Below are 7,899 nucleotides of genomic sequence, written 5' to 3'. Positions count from 1 at the left end.
AAAAGATCGGGTCTCATTTGTCTTCATTCCCTTGACTATGGTGCTTGGTAGACACTCAAAAATATATGTTGAGTAGGTAGCAGTGACTAAAACTAATGACAGTCAGATTGTAAATTTGGGTTATCTGGCAGGGGTCGGGGGAGGGGAGAGTGAGTGACAGTTAATAAAGACAATGAGTGACAATGAAAATGTCTCTGATTCTGATCAGAAATGTAATCTGATCTGATTAATTAGATGTGCATTCCTGAGGTGTTTTACTAAACATTTATGAAAGACAGGGCTATGAAAACACCATGAAAAACTTGGCAATCATTCTCCACTCTGCAGCGTAACTTTGTGGTTCAGATATAATTTAAAGAAAGATATGACTAGACAGCTCAGGATCACCATCTTTTTGGATTCCTAATTCTTGTTCCTTGGCTAGAAAACCCACAGAGATTTTTTCAGTTTTCTTGAGAGTAGAAATGTGTTTCTTCCAGTTAATGGCAGGTCAAAGTATTTCTTTTTGAGATTTGAGAAAACTCTGTCTTAAAAGTACCCAGAAAAACAGATAACCTTGACCACTGGGAACTTTAAATTTGAATTTGAAATGAAGTCATTGGAAAATAAAACATTCAAAATGCAAGCACCTTTAAAAGGCATCTATCTGCACAATCTGCAATTTGCAGACAGACTCTCCCACAGCTTGCATCCAAATCTTGGTTTCCAGGGAGGCCTGAGAGTAATGTATTTATTTATCCTGACCATACTGAGTCAGATAGTGTCCTAAAATTCACATTGAGCTTAATAAATAGAATATCACCCTTACTTTTGAAGATCCCAAGTGTCCCTCCTCTACAACCAGAAAAACAATTTTAAAGGAAGAAATCTCTGCAGAAATTCTAGCTATGAGCAAGGTCTCTCCTCCCTGCCACTCCTTAAGGCATCCAAAAACCAGCTATTCCTACATTCTATCACTTAGAGTTAAAGTAGATGGCCTGGATTTGGCTAACCTGTTACTTTCATTTCATACACTGAATCTTGAGAGAGTGACACAAACACTCAGGGACACTTGAGAAAATATTCAGGATAGCCAAAGGCCCAGGGGTGTCATCTGAAAAAGGGCTTTCATGGCTGATATATTTCCTGTTATTTAGCTTCCCTTGGTTCCAGTCAGTTCTCCAAATCTGCTCACCAGCTTTTCCATGAATTCTGGGAGTGTCTCTATATATATCCAACAAATTCTTCTGTTGCTTATGCTACTCAGAATCAGTATTTGTTACTTGTAACTAAACCTCTGCTCCTGTGCTCTCTCATAGTGGAAAATCCATTGCAACATGGCAGCTCCTGTCTGACATATCTCTGAGTTCCAGCACCTAGCCTAGCCCTGAACCAACCCCAGAGTCAGCACCAGGAAATAGCTGTTGGCCAAATGATGCCTTAGCATTAAAAGAAAAAAATCTTGGGACGTAGACTGAAGGAATTTGTAGAAAACTTCCCAGCTCCAGGAACTCTGCCTGTCATGAGACGCCATTATGTCTATTGACTTGGATTCTCTGGCTTGGGACGAGGAACACACGTCACTTGTCTTTCTCCCTAGTAATACCAAACAGCTGCTCTGAAGTGAACACCATATGAAGTGCTTATAACCCCATTCTCTACATAAATGGAATAAAGATGACTTTCCCTTTCATAAAACATGGTTAGGAAAAGAGCCAAAAGATCATTGTCTTCTCTCTGCTCTAGCAAGTCTCTGGGATCCTACACAGTAAAGCAAGGGCACATATTCCCTGGGTAGCACCAGCCCCATTCCAGACAGCTGCCATTTCTCTACCTCTAGAGCTGCAAGGTCAGGTGCCATCAGGTTTGAAGCCCTCTGCCCCTCTGCAGAGGTAGGCCAGTCCCATCCTGCCAATTAATCTTTCCAAGAAGTGTTTACTGAGGGCTGAGGTCGAGCTGGGGATCTGTAGTCTAATGAGTGCAACAGACATAAGAACACATTTGCCCAACAGATGGACAAGGCTTTCGTTTGATGTTTGCTTACACTAAGTGAATAAAGAGGAGTACAACGGAGGTGCTAGAAGGAGTCATAGAAGATCCACTGCAGAGGTGTTCCTGAAACTAGGTCTTGATGTCAGATTAGGACCAATGGGCAATGCAGGATGGATGTTTCAGATTGAAATACAACTTGAGCAAAGACACAATGGCCTGAAGGTACAAACAGGAGTCAGGATGGGAGGACAGAATTGCAAGTTGTCTGCAATTACAGCAAGGCTTCTCTGCGTGGGCCAGGAGTGGGGCCTCCTTTATGGGAGACCTGGGGGACCTAGGCTGAGTCACTCTCCATTTGGAAACACTGGAGTAGAAGGACCTCTTGCCCTGGAGAGTATCTTCAACATGAGGGCCGTGACTCTAGCTGGTCCTTGAGGATTTCCCACAAGCTTGGATACAGGCCCTTTCTTCCTTTATAGGGCAGGGGCTGGGACAAGTGAAATGCCCAATGAAGAATCATCAGGCACTGTGGCCCTCAGCCTGGCCACAGAGCTCCATCAATTTATTCAACCAACATTTATTGGTTATCTATGGTATACTGTGCCAAGGGTAGGTGGTCTAAAAGTAACAGATACACCTTGTTTACAGCAATGCCACTAAACACATGCAACCTCTAGAAATGATACAGAAAGAGTATTTAATGATTTAGAGAAGGAATATATTCTATAGGAAAAGGAAAGTTACAAATATGTTATTCACAGAATAATGGTATTTTCTTTTTTTAAGATTTTATTTATTTATTTGAGAGAGAGAGTTGTGGGTGCACACATGTGAGTGGGAGGGGGGACAGAGGGAGAGAGAGAGAGAGAGAATCTCAAGCAGATTCTGCACTGAGTGCAGATTCGGCACAGAGCCCAACATGAAGCTCGATCTCAAAACCCTGAGATCATGACTTTAGCCAAAATCAAGAGTCAGGCACTTAAGGGACTAAGGCACCCAGGCACCTTGAATAATGGTATATTCTATAAGAGAAAAACTTCCTTTCAGCAGAGAGATTGGAAGGATGTGTTCATAATATCAATACAAACAATTGAATATCAATTCAAAATACAATACATGCATTTTCTCTGAGTGGTAGGATTACAGTTAATTTATAATTTCTTCATTATTACTATTTTCCAGATTCTCTATAATGCACATGTATAATTTTGAATCTGGGAAAAAAGGAAAGAAAAATTTTATGTACAATGAAAAGCACAGCTCTTGTGTTCCCAGAGATGCTCACAGGCAGCACAAGACTCAATCATGCCCACATAGAAGTGGGTTGATGGTGGATGTTAGGAGACTCTGGGTCCTATTTCAACTTATTATTTTAGCAGGCAGTTATCTTGTTTAGCTTTAGCACACAGCTACTGGCCTATTTTGTGGGCTGTGATTCCGGTGACAGTTTAATTGTGAGGGCTCTTGCTGTTTCATTATGGTCTGCTTATTTATCTGGTGCTTCTGGGGTTCCCCTGAGCCCTGCTGGTGCCACCTGAGGAGATAGGTGTGGTTCCAGATGGGGCACCAGTGTGGCAGGTAGGGGGATTCATGTCAAAGGGGACAAGAGTTTTCTCTGGTTGGGTGTTTATTGTGACAAGATTCCCTTATTGTGATGGTGATGGTGACCCACCCCCCAACCCTAGGGTCTCTAGTGGGAGAATAGGATCTCAGCCCTGTGGGGACAAAGAAGCTGACTATGGGGTGGGGAGGGAGTCCCTCTTGCCTGAGCCACCAGGTCCAGGAAGCCTCTCAGTGGAGGAACTACATCTCAAGCCTGGGTACAGAGCTTTGCCCTTGGCTCTTTATGGGGAATGGGGTTCTCCAATTGATCCCCCTAGCATGTAGTGTTCTAGGAACTCTCATCCATACAGGGAGGGAAGAGCCTACAAGTGTCTCCTACGGTAGGTGGGCATGGGAAACACGGGTTCTGGGTCTCCTTCTTCTCCTGGCAGGGGTGGGGAGCAAAGAGATGGCGTCACTGTGTCCTTCCTGCATCTGGGGCCAGATGCAGGAGACCAGTTCTCCTTCCTACCACCTGTCAGAGTTCTGGGTGACTGCCTGCCCCGTGGGTTCTGGCCGGAAGCCAGCTGGAGCAGACAGGAGCAGGGAGAGCGGGACCTTTGTCATCTCTGCAACACAAGGCCCTTGTCGGTCTCCTTCACTTCCTCTCTCTCCTCCATCCTTTACACTCTCTGTTGAGGTATAATTCACGTACTCTAGAAGTCACCATCTCACGTGTCCAGTTTGGTGATCTTAGCACAGGCACCAGCTATGCAGCCAGCATGACTAGGAGCTCCGGGCACCGGGATGGCCCAGAAGGAACTCCGCCCTCCCCTGCCCCTCCTGCCAGCCCCTGACAACCGCTCATCTACCTTCTGTCTACAGGAATTTGTCTTTGCTGGACACTTCACAGAAATGGAATCGTACAGTAAATGGTGCTTTATGACCGGCTTCTTTTGCTTTGCGAGTCATCAAGATTCACCCATGTCGTATGTAGTATTTTATTCTTTTTATTTGCAAATAAGATTCCATTAAATAGATTCTGTTTAGTGTACCCTTTAAACACTTGAATACAGACGTTGTTTCCACTTTGGGCTCTGATGAATAATGCTGCCATGGACATTCACGCACAAGTTTTTGTGTGAACGTGTATTTTTATTGTTCTTGGCTTTGTGCCTAGGTGTGGAGTTGTTGGCACATATGGATGCGGTTCTGACATATGCTACAACAGGGGTCAACCTCGGAAGCATGATACTAATTGCAAGAAGCCAGCCACAAAGGACCACATGTTGCATGATTCCATCTAAATGAATGTCCACAACAGGAAAATCCATTGGAGCCCGAATGCTAGATTCGTGGATGCCTAACGATGGTGTCTTGGCTGGGGAAGAGGGGTGATGTCTAATGTGTTTCAGGTTTGAGAGGACATGAGGAAAACATTCTAAAGTTGACTGTAAGAATGGTCGCACATTTCTGAGAATACACTAAAAACCCTTGACTTGTACACTTTAGATAGGTGACTTGTATGGAATGTGAATTATTATCACAGTTAAGGCTGTTCTTTAAAAACAGAGAGGGAAGGAAGGAGGAAGAGAGTAGGGGGATAGGGCTGGGGCCCCTACCTCTGTTTCCCCCAGGGCGAGAGGTCAGTGTTTCCGGGAGCCACAAAGCTCCAGCCCTAATGTGTCATCTGAAGCAAGGGCCGCTGTAAATCACCGGCCCACTGAGGAATGGCTCTGTAAACATGCGCCAGCAGCCTGGCTACATAGTGATTACCTCTTTATTGACCTTCGGATACCTTCTGGGGATTGAGTTGCTTAGAACTTCTATGTGCCTTCTGAGTCCCCCTGTGCAAGTCGGAGCCCCTGTTTCCCAGCCAGGGAATCCCAGCGACCCCAACCTCTGTGCTGTAAGTGTCAGAGATGATAAAGAGGGGCCAGATCGCATAGGAAATGGTGGGAACCTTACCTCCAAAACGGAGGCAACAGGACTGGGCAGTGTTCTGGGGAATTCCTCAGAGCTGCTCTCCCGCAAGTACCCATGGGTTGGGTAACAGAAGAGGGGGCAACCAGAGATTAGACTGGGGAGCTCTGGCTTTTCCAAAACCCTTCTGTCCTGGTGGCTTGCACCAGGTTTGATCAGTTTTATTAGATTGAAGTTTCAAGATACATACAAAGTAAGGAAGGGACGTGCACTTCTTTATAGAGGGAATGTTGGTGGCATTGAGCTAATGCAGTAGCTTACACCAGGTGAAGGCCAGAGCGGGCCTCAGGGCCCCCCAAGAGCAGCAGAATGTCACACAGCCTGTGGGTTTGGGAGCCTGCCCTGGCCACAGTAACCTCTTCAGGTACAGTATACCAGCCACGCACTCTGCATTCATTAGTTTAAACAAAGCAATTACAAATAGACATATATAGTGATGGTTCTCAGTTCAAAGAGAAATGATTTAGAACCACCTGGTCCTTTGAATTCAGGAGATTGCTCCTGCTTGTCAATTTTAGAAGGGCGGGAAGAGACAAAAAGGAGAGAATATCCTGGGAAATATTTTGGAAACTGCAAAGCACTAGGCAAACACCATCTTACCTTTATGCTCAGGTTTCTTACTCAGGGACCCATCTGAGGACATAGCAGGAGAGGCCCAAGAGCCCTTGCTGTGCCTGTCCTCCAGAGAGCAGCAGAGCAACCATACCAGCTCCCCACTCTTACAGCCCTGACTTCACACAGGCCCCATGTTCACACCCCGCTGTGCCAGGAATTGCCCTTGTTAGGGAGAATTTAGCAGTTTTCAGAATCCCGTGCGCCTACTCTTTCCTCTGGTGGGACAACAGATTGGTGGGGCTGGAAGGGCAGGGATAAGCATCTCCAGGTACAAAGGGAAGAAACGAGGGCTCAGAGGGATCAGGATTCTAAATGTTTCATCCTCACAATCTGGTGTCATGGGGAGGGTCAAAGGTGGTAGCTTGTCAGAGAGGCCCAGCTTCCCTCAGCCCAAATGCTGATGTCATTACCCAAACACCCCTGTGGTTCTTAGCCTCTTAGCTCTCATAACTGTGCAAATCTGACTATAGTGGAACCAGGCCTACAGGGATCCAGAAGCTCCCCATGCCCAGATCCTAACTGCCCCCCTGAGGGAGCCTTGGCATCCCATCACACAGGAACCGGAGTGCACACAAGCAGTGCTGCAGGGGCCCTCAGTGTCCTGAAGCTTTTGGCCAAAACATCCATTAAGACATGTAGAGGTACTTCTTTCCACAAAGAGGAGACCCAAATATTTTTTCTAAGCTTGTGCCTCAGCTTCCCTGGTGGTCTAGTGGTTAGGATTCGGCGCTCTCGAAGCTTGTGCCTCTTTCAATTTCCCACTTTTGAAAGAAACATGGATCCAGAGAAATACTCTTCTATTATAAGGGAAAAAAGAGATAATGCAAGTATAATGATAGGCAAGCAGTGACCCTCTGCTCCTCACCTGTGGATGTGAAGGGGAACCATGGGGCAAATAGGATTGAAGTGGGGGCTGCTTCTCACCTCCATGCCATTGTCCCCAGTGGAAAGTGTGTCTGGTTTCACAAGATGTTCTGAGTTCCCAGGAAACGTGGAAATGTGCGCTTTTATATGCCACCTCCCCTTTCTCATATGGAATACAAATCTCGTCTTCCTCTAAAGCTCCATGACGACGAGCTATGCAAAATGCAATGGGGGCCTTTTTTTTTTTTTTTAAATATGGAACACTTGATGAACTTGCATGCCATCCTTAGGTGGGGGCTGTGCTAACCTTCTCTGTGTTGTTTCAATTTTAGTATATGTGCTACTGAAACAAGCACCTTGGTATCCAAATCTGACCTCCAAGTTTGGATGTCTTGCTCACATTTTATACAGGAAGTTGACTCACCCTCTGCATATGTGCCCGCAAAGACCTGAGAGGGAGCACAAAGAGGTTCCCAAGTGCTGTCCTACCTGAGAGCATTCAGGGGACACCCCACTCTCTCCAACTCTGAGGATCAACCACACAAGCATATACTGAGCCTGATTGGTTTTATTCTTAGGAAATAAAGGTGGATTAATTGACCACATGGTTCTACATTTTTGGTCTTATGATAAGGTGGAAAATCAGCTCCTCATTCCAAAAGAGTAGAGAATGATTTAGTGAATTTTGTTCAAAAGCCTTGCCCTATTAAGTTGAGGATATGGCTTCAACCATCAATATTGGTTAGCAAAAAGTGTAGATGTGGCCCCTGAGAATCCCAAGTTCAAGGGCTTATAGCTTAATATAAACAGGCTGTGAACTTTTGACTAAAACAGGTAAAGTAATGACAAACAAACCATGATGAAATGAAAACTAATCAGAGGAGAATAATTGTCTCAATTTTTTCGAGAAGCCCCACTAATCCT

General features: G+C 45.3%; 1 long non-coding RNA gene and 1 other non-coding gene across 2 annotated transcripts; one reads left to right on the top strand and one right to left on the bottom strand.

Annotated features, from left to right (window-relative positions):
* Positions 1–3,663: 3,663 nt before the first annotated feature.
* Positions 3,664–7,575, top strand: LOC140620611 (uncharacterized). Its single transcript, XR_012020354.1, has 3 exons — positions 3,664–3,914; positions 4,399–4,502; positions 7,308–7,575. It is a non-coding gene; the product is annotated as an uncharacterized lncRNA (long non-coding RNA).
* Positions 7,225–7,331, bottom strand: LOC140621264 (U6 spliceosomal RNA). The gene has a single exon (XR_012020990.1). It is a non-coding gene; the product is annotated as a U6 spliceosomal RNA (small nuclear RNA).
* Positions 7,576–7,899: the final 324 nt, after the last annotated feature.

This window comes from Canis lupus, chromosome 29 (genome assembly GCF_048164855.1).
Source record: "Canis lupus baileyi chromosome 29, mCanLup2.hap1, whole genome shotgun sequence".
In the NCBI taxonomy this organism is placed as follows: Eukaryota; Metazoa; Chordata; class Mammalia; order Carnivora; family Canidae; genus Canis; species Canis lupus.
Note: the sequence above shows the minus strand (reverse complement) of the source record. Positions and strands in the feature narration are given on the sequence as shown.